This window comes from Spea bombifrons, chromosome 3 (assembly GCF_027358695.1).
Source record: "Spea bombifrons isolate aSpeBom1 chromosome 3, aSpeBom1.2.pri, whole genome shotgun sequence".
Classification (NCBI taxonomy): Eukaryota; Metazoa; Chordata; class Amphibia; order Anura; family Pelobatidae; genus Spea; species Spea bombifrons.
The window spans coordinates 1,906,075-1,918,775 of NC_071089.1; positions in this window are offsets into that span (position 1 = coordinate 1,906,075).

The following is a 12,701-nucleotide window of genomic DNA, read 5'->3' on the forward strand; positions in this document are numbered from 1 at the left end:
AGATCTCCTCCAGCACTACGGAGGATAAGAGTCTGGAGGTGGGCGCATTAAATATTAACAATAAGTGGTAAGAAACCCTTTACAGGGGTCTTTCATTATTGAGTGACCGGCGTTAGGCCGCCGCCGGCAGCTCGTTCCCTGTCAGAAGAACGGCTCTTTCAAGGAACCCGGGGGCATTAAATCAGAATCTCCGCCAGTGCGGGAAATTATTGGAACCAACGGATCTCAGAACGCACCCTCTGGGTAACCTTTCCCGTCCCGCTCTGATAGAGAGACCTTCGAGTCGCGGACTCATTACCTTTAGATTAACATCCAGCTCATCCGTTATCTCCCGTCCTCGGGATTCTTTTCTCCGCGTACAAAAGGGTCGGGAACGAGAAATAATCATTCAGCAGAATCCGCAGCGCCGATTGCCAGATATTTCCGCCGTCTCTTATCAGGGCTCCCTGACGACAGAATGCTCTCCTAATAAATCGTTTGCAGAAAGAAAGAATGATGGTGATTTTCTCGTCGCTTGTCTTCCTTTTTTGGGGGATTTTTTTTTTTTTTAAATACCGCAAATCGATAAAAGCGTCCGTGCGAGGCGAGGGCGTCACTCGTGCGATTAAATGCTCTTTCATCTTGATTTTATCTCAATTTTCTCTTCAGCCTCCATGAGACTCAACCCTTCAGTAACGATCCTTCACAGAAATAATAAAGAAGGAGAAACGTCCTATTCGGTGGATTCGCTTACAGCTTTTACAAATGTACGGCCTCGAGCGCTGATAAAGAGACCGCCGTGTCTCAAACGGAAAGATAATAGCGTGCGATCCGGCCAAGAAAACACAATAAGTGTTTGCGTGCGAAAAGAATACACGGGGTCCGGGCGCGTAAATCACCCCGGAATAACAGGATTAGAATGATTTCACGAGGTTACCAGGAGAGGAACGGCCGCCGCGGGGTTACTGAAGCGGCAAAAGAGAGAAGCGGCTTCGAGGAATTGAGATTCTTTTTTCACTTTCGGCTTTCTGAGTTAAACTGTTTCCGGATCTCTGCACCGATGATAGAACGCTGGCGTATCTCAGAGACGGACGTGCGCCGGCTCCTGAATCTAAGACTGAGAGGGTGGTAGATAAGTGGAACCGCCTCCCGGCAGAGGTGGTAGAGGGTAATACAGTGAGGGGATTAAACATGCATGGGATAGACATACGGCTCCTGAATCTAAGACGAGACCAACGACTGATTAAGGTTTGGGTCTTTACAGCAGGAGAAACGGGCGACTAGACGGGGGCCGGATGGGGCCGATCTGCCAGTGGGTTCTGGGTTTCTATATTCTATAAAAATTCTTAGGGCATTCAGCCTTAAAACGCATCAGGGAGGCCATGTAGGAGCTGCAATGGCAACAGTGCTGACCCCCCATTGATATTACAGATCAGGGGATTGCCCAACTGACCCCCACCGCCCATAAACGTGGGGTGGTGGGGCAGCAACAAGTGACAGTGCCTGGAAACCAGGACTGTTGGCAGATATGCTGAATTCTTGTTATTTCAGTTTTAATGACGTCTAATAAAAAACGAAACAGATGATTTTACAGAAGACAGAAGGATTTATTTCACTGGAATTAGCGATGCGTTTAATGGGCCCAGCAGAGTTACAAAGGAACGCGATATCCTGAAATATACTTATTTGAAGGTTTTTTTGCTTACCCCCTCCCCCGCACCCCGTTAGATATATTTAAAGGCGGCACATAATAAGTTAATATTTGCAATAATTAGCATTTCTAGCTATAAGATTTGCGCGGCGCTTGTGACGGGGATCGCGGCTGGGATTCCAGGGCTCCGGCGAGATAAAAGTCTGAATATTAACGTTTCCAGAAATAGCCTCCGCTGAACGCCCCGGATCCTCCGAACGTTTATTATTCCTGCGGAGAGAAAAAAAAACTGCTGGAATATTTAAAGAATTGACTTAAATTTCAAAAGGGACATAAAGCGGAAAAAGTCGCTCCGTTCCGTGTTACGATTTCCATTTCTTGTCGGGACGGCGGAATAATTAATAATAATAATAATTATCCGTCTGTCACCCCCAATATCCATCTATACCAGGTTTGCCCCGGTCTCGGGGTCCCAGGGTAAATTTGCAGATTCTCTGGGATTTCACCCCGGTATCTCAGGGTCTCGGAGGTTAACAGGCAGATTCTTAGGGTTTTACCCCCAGTCTCGGGATGAGCGGGCACAGGTGCATCACTGGGGGGGGGCTGGGGGGAAATATGTCTGGGAAACAAACACAATAAGTTATTAACACAATAAAGTCATTGTCAGAATTAACATCACAAGTAACACAGAACCCCCCCCCCATTATACTCCAATCACCCCCCCCCTGACAGTGACCCCCCCCTTCCCATAACAGCACCATTTATTCTTTAGGTTTGATATATATACGTACCAAATCCGTGTGTTCCGGAGGCTGCCCTGGGCAGTTTAAAGCAACATTATTATAAAAAAACACCAATTAACCCTTTACTCGTCAGCTAAAGACAAACGCTGAATCTCCGTCAGACAGAGTCCTCCCTCACCGGACGCCGCAGTTTACAGACGTTTCATCTCGTGGCATCTGGCGGCTTAGATGAGAAAGTCTTAATTTTATGAAAAAGTGCAATTGAAGTATAATTTAGACATAAATGGGGTTATAATTTGTTTTGATGATATTTTGCCGATTAGTTAATATGTCGGCGGCGTCTGTTACGAGAAAACTATCGAGAAAGAGGAATTTCTCATTTTATCTCATTTCACTTTAATTAGAGATGAAACCGCCGTAAAGCAGCGGACAGATCGATGGACGCGTCACAAATGATGTTTTTTGCAAATCGCCGCCGGTGGATTTTATCCAAAAAAGCTCAGAAAATGGATTTAAATCTTCTACGTTCCGATAAACCGTTAAAGCGCAATCTTCACACTTTGTGTCCTGGGAATTCCCTCTTTTGGACCTCTGTGTGAAAGCTCTGCAGCAGCAAATCCATAAAGTCAGGTGGAGTTTTGATTCGGAGACGACAGGAAGCAGAAACTTCATGCGATTACAAAAGATGAACAATTAATATATTTATCCCAAAAATCCACTTTTTGGCTTACCCAAATCACAATGAAAATAAATGCTTTTATGAAAATGTCAAGTTTTATTAAAAATAGGAAAAAGCTTTTTTAAAGAGCTAACTCGGATGGCCTTTGTTAAAGGGGACCCCCCACAGTTTTTTACCAGTTTTTGTTACCCCAGTTACAGTTTTTGCCCCATAATATAAAGTTTTCAGGCAGCCGCATATCAGCCGTTTGTATGATTCTCGCTCTGTTATCTGAGCCCCGATCTACTAAACACCGCGACTCCTTATCATACTGCCTGTGGGGAACAATAGAATGGCTCAGTCTTAATCACCCAATCGGACTCTCTGAGTAATGAAAGTCTATGGAGGAACGGACTTCATTAGCATCGCCATAAAGCATCAGCCGACATTATTAACACCAAGCGGGAACGGCCGCCTCCCGAGCAACGAACCTGTGCTGTAAAGCGATTCAGGAGGACGGCGTCTCGGTTGCTGTCAGAAAATGAGTTTTGCGTCTCATTGATAGAAAAGCTACAGAGAGAGCCGGCGCCGCTCACCCCCCCCTCCGCTCCATACCGAAAACACCAACCGCCGAACGCTACAGAGTGTCCGGCCCCCATCCGGCCCCCGGCTAGTCGCCCGTTTCTCCTCAGGCCTTAATCAGTCGTTGGTCTCGTCTTAGATTCAGGAGCCGTATGTCTATCCCATGCGTGTTTAATCCCCTCACTGTATTACCTTCTACCACCTCTGCTGGGAGGCTGTTCCGCATATCTACCACCCTCTCAGTAAAGTAAAACTTCCTTCCGTTCCATCTCAGTCTCTGACTCTCTAGTGTTAGATTCCGGCTTCTTGTTGTAACTTTTTCCTCCTTTGAAATAATTTCCCTCCTGTCCTTTACGTATTGAGCTCTTTCCTGATCATTTTTATGCTGCTGATAAATACTGCAGCAAACGCCAGATACAGACATTATCATATTATATACATTAAATCTGTGAAATATCCCCGGGCTGCGAGGAAATAAATAAAACTATCCGGAAAGACAGAAGCCTCGTTCCTGGACGTTACGTTTTAAGGAGGCCTTTGGCAGTTTGGGAAAGCAGGGGGCGCGTTTTCCGTTACCGGCTGCTTCCCCCCCCCCCGGTGTCGCTGAACTGGGAAGGAATCACTGATTGGTGACTCGCTGCTCTCGCTGTTTTTTAATAAAGCCGTGAAATTATTGGTCGCGCGTATCCATAGAAACGTGCAAATCGTGAGAATTAATAAATAACGTCTCCCGCCAGATCCCTGTCGCCGGATTCAGGGTCAACGGGCAAGTAGTGAAATAAATGGTGCTCTGTAGCGGGGCATTAGTGCTCTTCATGCGCAATAGTGCAGGGGTGTGAAGGTGAACCCTGGACTACTCTGGGTGCTCGAAAAAGACATCTCGGCCTCCAAGCTACCTCAGCCCCAAAGTGGGGCTGGAGGGGGTTAAAGGGCGTGCGTAGCGACGATGTTTCCGGTCAGGCTGAAAGCTAAGGGGAGAGGTGGGATCCAAACTTCGTTAGGGGTATACGGGGTCCGCGAGCCGTGGGGGAAATCACCGGGAGGGGGCGTAAGACAGGAAAACAAATTCGGTGAGGAATAAAGGGATGATTTCACCGGTCCGACCCCTCCGCCCCGGCCGGGGATTCTTTGTTTTCTGTTTACCAGAATTTCAATTCTTCCTTCTCTTTTATTATTCGTACGATCCTGACCCCTTCAGAGCTTTTTTTTTGCCCCTTTGAGGGTATTTTTGTCCAAGGATGCACCTCCTATCCGTATCAGGTTAGTGATTATGACATAAATGCATCTCACGAGGGGTTTTTCTTAGAATCTTCACGGAACTTAATGTCGCCGGATTTGCGTATTTTACAAATTCTTACACATTTTTTACGTTAATCAAACGGGAAATTTTAGAGTTTTGTTTATTTTTAGGATTTCTCATTTCTTTGATTTATTTTTTTTTGGGGGGGGATGGGATTGTTATCATCTGGAGTGAGTGTTTTGTGCGTTTCTTGGGCTGTCGGACCCAGGAGGACGCCCCCCCCCCCGGCGTATCTCTCGTCTGCCTTTGACGCCGATGATCAACATTCCGAACGAATCAGCAAAGCAAATAAAACAATGGAAGGGATTCGGAAACGAAGGCGCGATAAATGATTTATAAAGCTGCCGTCAGTCGCTCGGTCCCGTGACTCGTGTAACGGGGATAGAAGGGGCTCCCAGATGTTTACCGACCCCGTTATCTCCGACCCGCAGCCGGAATAACCACGATGTCTAAATATGACTTATTAATCAGCGAGGTGACCGGCCAATCGGATGACTCCATTAAACAAGCAAATCACAACTCGCAGATATTACAGTTTCTGGGGGGGTTTTTGCTTTTTTAATATTTTGGTTTTAATTTTTAACAAAGAAGACAGGACGAGGTCTTGTGCTGATGTCAGGAATAATTTATGTAGATGACCACAAGGCTGGCGCTCGGCTTTCCGTTCCACCGGTCAACTTTCATGCTTTTTTGCCGTTGTTTGATCTCCAGTTCTGGAACCTGACTTGTGCCGCGACTTCAGTTACTTTGTATCCCACTGGGCATCTGCTCTCCTTTGGACGATTTCCAGATAGATGGCCTCTCCTCCCGAATCTCCTTCCCGCTCCCCACCTACTGAAGGCTGTCAGCAAGCCACACCCCTTTATAAATTAACCCCACCCCTCACATGGCTAGCCCTGCCTCTTTACAAAGTCACTCCCCTAGAAGAGGGAGCGCTCCCAGGCATCCCGCCCTAGAAGAGCTAAGGGAGAGCTGCACAACTCCGGCCCTCGGGGCCCGCGGGCCAGCCAGGAATTCCGTGTAATAGTTTAATGGTCATTTAATTGAGACGTCTGATGTCATTTTCCGGGAAAAGCCATCTGGCTGCTCGATGCCCCCTTTATTATCCGATTGGACCCAACAAATCATTGTAAAGTCTTATCGAGTTAAGGCTGGGGGCCGTCTACATACCAGCTTTACATCTAATTCGGGGGTATTGTGGGTTTAAAAGCCCCCGGGGAGGCCCAAATGACAGAATTTGTAGCCTTTATACTCCCTGTTTGACCCTCCTGCCTTTCAGCTCCGACCTCCGCAGCCGCACAGAAACCTTGCAGATTTAGTAAGGAACGGGTGAAGCAGGGAGGTCAATCGGAGCTCACATAGATTACACGCAAAAAAATCTCATGAAATCGCATTATCCGCTGAAAGTAATAAACTGCCCTAAAACTTGACGATATTAAATCTCTGATTAATAGTTTTTCTTTTCATGAGAATTGCCAAAAAATTCATAAAAACCGCAACAAATGTCACGGAGTTAATTTTTCGGTTTAATATTAAAAAAAAAAAAAAATGATTGTGATTCATTACCCTCTAGTGGAAGAAAGTGGTAATTACAGCGAGAACGGCGATCTAACGCGGAACGGGGGCCGATCCTCACGCTGAAAAAGCTTGGTATTAAGAATTATTTTTTGGGGGGGTCTGTGTTCCGGGGTGTCGGGCGTCGGAATGCTGGAATGTTCTTTACGGGGATATCTCTTTTTGTTTCTGGGTAGAATAAAACATAAAGGAACTTTCATAGGAGGCTCTTCGTTTGTCTTCATCAAAACTGGAGAACAAAGACGGACAGCAATTTATCCATTTGGCCAATTTTTCCACTCGGTGGGTACGGGAAAAGTTGGGGGTTCAATGTGTAGGAATCACCAATGGCCCAAAACTGGCCTTTACGCGCCCATCGCGCCCCAACACCGATTCCCAACTCCCCCAGAAAAAAGGGATCTCCATTTGTGTCTCTAAATAGGGGGGGGGTCCTTTTTTAACTCCAAAATAGCCTCTGATTTTGATATTTTGTTGGTTCTTTTCAAATCTTGCGTCCTGCCCTGACCTCAGACCTGTCGCACATCCACGCTCACCTTCTCCCTCGCCCTTTCCAAAAACCCAAAGAATCGGCTACTGCTGGCCTTTCATGGCGTCACTCCTCGTGGAAATACATTCATTATTTTACCCATAATTTAATGGAGCAAAATCCGTTTTTTTCACCGGAACGCGTTGGGCGGGAGAAGGTTTTCGGAGCGGCCGTCAAAATATTCGAAACTCGGAGGAAAAACTTAAGTCAGCAATTCAACAAAAAAAAAAGAATAAAGCGATAAGACGAACGGCGGAATGCGACGGCCCAAAAATATAACGGGATATTGTTTTAGGTCTTATTGGGGTCACAGCGAGAAGTCGTTTTGCGAGACGAGGCCGCGTCATCTCATAAAAATGTAGGATAAAAATAGCCGCGCTCGGGACAGATAATAAATCAAACCGGGAGAGCGACTTTAAAGAGATCTCAGAGGATAGAATGTTCTTGGCTGGAAAAACATCAGAAAAATCCCTCCATAAATTCCATGCGGCTCCATTTTGTTCTCGATTTGTCTAAAGGGTTAAAAGTGGGCCCGTCCTGGGGCTGATCAGCGTGAGGGTCCCGACAAATGAAATGCATCCTTTCACACCCGGGAGCTTGTTGCCAGCACATTTAAGGAACCGACACATTTTGTCGGTTGCTATGGCGACAACACTAATTATGATCATAAAATTCCGCCGAGCAACTTGGTCTGATGCCTTTACGGCCAAGACCGCTTCGTACCCCCCAAAAAAAAAGCAGACTGGGGGAAAAACTTTAATTCTAATAACAGAAAATGTAAATTTTATAGATTTGGGAGTTTATTTGTATCGCCCGATCTCGATGCAATCCATCATCGGCATCCAACAGCGAATGTTCCGGAACATATTATTACATCGGTTTTGCGGCACGTAGTTTTTGCCAAAACTCATAAAAGTGACTCCGTAATGGGGATAATAAGCGAGTAATCAGTATTTTCATTAAGACCTGCAGGTCCTGATAATTACCGCGGTGACATTAAGAAGCGAACGCCATGCGGCTGGCGCCAGATTGTATCAGCCGCTCGCTGACGATTCATTCCTCCGTCTCCATTGTGTCGGTCCCGCGAGTATTCCCGATTCACAAAGATTCCATTTCTTCGGGTCAGAATCTGCGAAACACCTGCTTTCATGCATTGGGGGGAGAATTATTGTTTGTGGGTATTTTTCACATCACAAGAGATTCCAAATACTAATGAAATGCAGGCCGGTATTTAGTTAATCCGCCATCTTTTAAAGGGACAGTAAAAAAAAAAAACACCCACTCTGTATGTTATGGCTGATGTCCCTGCTTGAATGCAAGTGACTCGATTAAGTGTATATTTAAATGTATGTTTCCATGACGACCGGTTATATATTATAAGAGTCTTGTTTAGAAAGCTCCCCGGGACGCCTGTGGGGGCCACAGTGAGGAAGAACGCGAGAGAAAAGAAACTTTTGTAATAAAATAATTTACAAATGTTTTTCATCATTTTATTTGTAGAAAGAACGCGTTTCCGCTGCATTTCTTTGCACGCAAGCTGAAGGTAACCGGTAAGTTTGTTAAAAACGATAATAGTCTAATAATAATAATAATAATTCTAATAATAATAATTCTAATAATAATAATGTTTTAATAAAATACATAATGCTTACGAAAGTGCAACTAAAATGAGAAAATATTCACAAAAAGTTGGGATTTGTAAAAGTTTTTAAATTATTAGCGGAGTTTCCCGGAAGCGACGATTAAGAGAAGGCGGTCGGCTCAGAACGGTCTCCTCGCTCTACAGACCGGCGGGGAAAGTATTTGAAGAATCACTCTTTTTGACAAATATCTATGAAACCGCCAAGTAAAATACAAATTGAAATGTCAAATTCAGCAGAAACAGCCAGGCGGTTACCATGGTAACTGTAGCAAGGCTTTCCAAAAAAAAAAAAGTTTTCATTCACTGTGATAACCTGGAGTTTTCTGCCTGGGCAGTTTTTTTTTGGGGGGGGGGGATTTTGTTTTTCTTACAGAAAAATGTCACCCAGATATTCAGGCAATTTCCTTGAGAAAAGGTGGGATTCCCGCCATCGTAAATGACGGATGTGAATATTTTGTTCAGAATTATAGAAATCTATAACATCTACACCTAGCGCTCATAGATTAGCATACCTGCCAAGTGTCCTGTTTAGTTTGACCGGTTTCTCTTCATAAATGATGGTATTTTAACACTTTTCAAGTACTAAAAAAATTATTACTACAACATTGGACAAAGACTGGTGGTAGAATTACTGCATGAAAAGAGTTAAAATTATATGGTTTGATGGAGGTGAATGGAACTGACCGGCTTTAAAGATGTCCCAAATAGGACATGAGCCCAGGATAACCCGATCTGAAAAAACAAAGTTTAAATAGCAATTTGCCATTTGTGCTCATTGTCCCGAAATGTGCAAAAAACATAAAAATATTGGGTATTTCTAAACTCAGGACAAATATTAGCAGGTTAGGATTCTTTTTAAAATTTTTCACCATTTTTTTTTATAGTAACTTAGATGATATGATCAAAATAATGGTATTTTAAAACAAAAAAGCTCTTCTTGTCCTGAAAAAAAACACCCCAATATATAATTTGTGTGGGTTCAGTAAACCGCCATCGTCACAAAGAGTACAAAAATTAAAAACAGTCCGGTGCTTAGAGGGTTAAAAAATATCCAAAAAATGTAAAAAAAAATAACAAAAAAAATGTAATTTAAATCTGTATTTCTGTTTCAAATGAAATATTCCTTAACTATCACTTTTCTTGCATCAAATGATAAACAAGTAAAAATAATCTTTTTTGGTATTTTTTTTTCTGAATTTTTCTTGTTTTTCCTTGCCATCGGTTTTGTAGGGAATTTCAGTGTCGGTGTTGCCTGTAACGTGTATATGTACAGAGTATCGCTCACGCGCACGCACACACCGGCACATTCTTCGGTTGGGTAGCGTCTGTAAGCGGCGCGGATCTCCCCGCGAGGAGTTCGGCCGCCGTATCCGCTTCCTCGTCAATCACTTTGCGATTGGCAGCTCATTCCGTCCCCGGCTGCTGTTTCAATATATTCTTTGGCTCTCGAGGTCAGTAATTGGCTCTGTAATCTCCGCTCGTCAATATCTGACGATGTTTTATTTTTATTACATATCAGACCCAGGCCAGTATATCCATGCGCGACTTCAAGGTCATCCAAACGCCCCCAAAGTAAATGCCACGGAGCCTTTAGGTATCATATATCTGATTTAGATCTCATGTTACGGCCGCCGACAGGTTAACGAGAACCCCCCCTCAGCTAAACCGAAAGGGTAATAGTAGTTTATGGGGTGAGAAAACATGGAGGCAGCAAGGGGAGCGAGCGGCTACATATTACAAAAAAACATAAAAAAAGATCAAGTAACTGACCTTCAGGAGAAGCTGCAGCTCCAGAGCTGACTGGATGCTTCAAACAGCCATTCAATAGACTCTGTCCACGTTCAAAAATAATAATAAAAAAGTATTTTTCTAAATATTTAAAATATTACATTTTTATAATTTTATTAAAAAAAATGGAAAAATAAAATAATCAAACGGGGCCTTCTGATGCCACCGTGTCTGACATCTAAAGGGTTACAAGAGAGACCCTGCTGCTCTATCCTGGGGAAAAAAATGTAAAAAAGTAAATAATAAAGAAAAAAAAAAGGAAAAAGAAATGTAAATAGATTAAAAAAAAACATTTTATAAGCAATTTTTTCTAAGTAAATTTGCAAAAAATTGTCTTTTTCTAAATTATTTGCGCATGGGCGCCGGCCGCCGCCCCCCCTCAACATGCAAAGAATTCTAAATAAACCCAATTCGTTTAATAATATCAGCCGTTCCTGGGATTCCGCCTTAAAATCATTTTTATTCTTTTTTTTCTCGGCGGTGAATGTAACGGCGTTTCTGTCACTTCTATAAATTCTGCTCCCCCTGGCTGATGACATCATAAATACAGTATATATCGGTATAAAAATCATATTTACCGAACAAAGCAGCCGTTTACAGCCCCTCCCCGGTATTCAGAGCCGCGACCGGCGATAAATCCCCCAAACCACCCAAGTGGCAGCAAAACCCGGCTGGGGGGGGGTGGGGGGAATGGGCAAGAGTGTAAGAGCGTGGGGGGGGGGGATACCAACGAGCTAAAATACCTAATTATTGTCCTAAATAAAATACCTGATTGTCGGCTTCATCGGTCCATGCATGTTTAATACCCTCTACCACTTCTGCCGGGAGGCTGTTCCACTTATCTACCAGTCCCTCAGTAAAGTAAAACCTCCTTCCATCCCATCTCAGCCTGTTGTTTTAGATTATGGCCTCTTGCCCTCCCCCCAATAGACTATTTTTTGGGGGGCGCATTATGTTTTTTAAGCCCCCTGGGATCTTTTCTGTGACGCGGGAGTTCGTAGCCGCTCTTGATCTATACGTTGACCGGTACAGCGTAAAGATCGTATTATTACCTGTAGCTCTGCCCATTGGCTTTAAATCTGATCTGTCTCTTGCGGGTGGCATCTGCCTCCCGGCCGAGGTGGGCCGGTATTTTACACGCAGGCGCGTCCGAGGCCTTAGAGCCAATAAACGCCTGAATATTAAGAATCCGCCGACCGGAATATTTCTCTAAATTATCTGAATGCATTTCCGTGAGTTTTTTTATTGTTTACCATTAAATATGAGATCAAACGCGTCATTAAACTTAATCGACTCCAACAAGTAACTGCGGGGTCCATAAAACGCGGCAAAATCACATAAACGTTAACTGCTCGTGTGCCGACTAGAAGTGTCAGCCACCTGGGGGGGTATTTTTAACCGTTTGAGAACCTGGTTAAGCAGCGTAGGACGTGGTGATGATGATGAAGTATCAGGAGCTTCGCAGGCCCCACGATGTGCAAACATTGAATGAGGGAGCTTGTTTTGTGGGTGTGGTTGGGGTGGGGCTGGGGCGGGGCTATCTGTGTACCTGGGTGGGGCATTTAGAAGAAGGATTTTATTTCCCCCGTTTAATTTATAAAGCCGTTCCCTGCTGTTTCTATACACATTATCGGGGCTTTTAGGGAGAGAGGGAAGAGGAGATAAAGAGAGAGGAGAGAAAAGCAGAAGCTGGAAGCGGGGGGGGGTAGTTTATAAACCATGCTTTATATTTTTGTCATTTTAATATTTAAAAAATCCTCTTTTTTCACGCAGATTTCTCTAAAATCCAGCCTCCTGATTGGCCGAGGGTAGAATTTGGGAGGTAGGAGATATTTAGACATTTCAATCAGCCGTATCCGCAGTGCAGGTTTAACCCCATGAGTGCCAGTGGGGTGCATATATTTTCTGCAGGGGCCGCAGTCTGCATTTTCTTGTCCGGAAGCCGCGGGGTTAATGGCGTTTTTTTTTCCTTGCACTTTGTTTAATCCGATCAGCGCCCTCCTCAGCACTTTACGAGCCGCTCAGATATGAATTTACTTTCCTGATGAGCAGGTAACGCGGAGAGAGCTCTTCTGGCGAGCGAAGCGAGAGCCTCAAATAACCCGGAGAGCGACAGACTCCGCTCACAGCGCCAAGGCAGCAAGATAATGACATCACGCTGACATCAGCAGCCTTCCTGATTTAACACGATATACAATACATCTCCATTTATCCTTCAGGATCCACACCAGACAAACGCGGCATTTTATATATATAT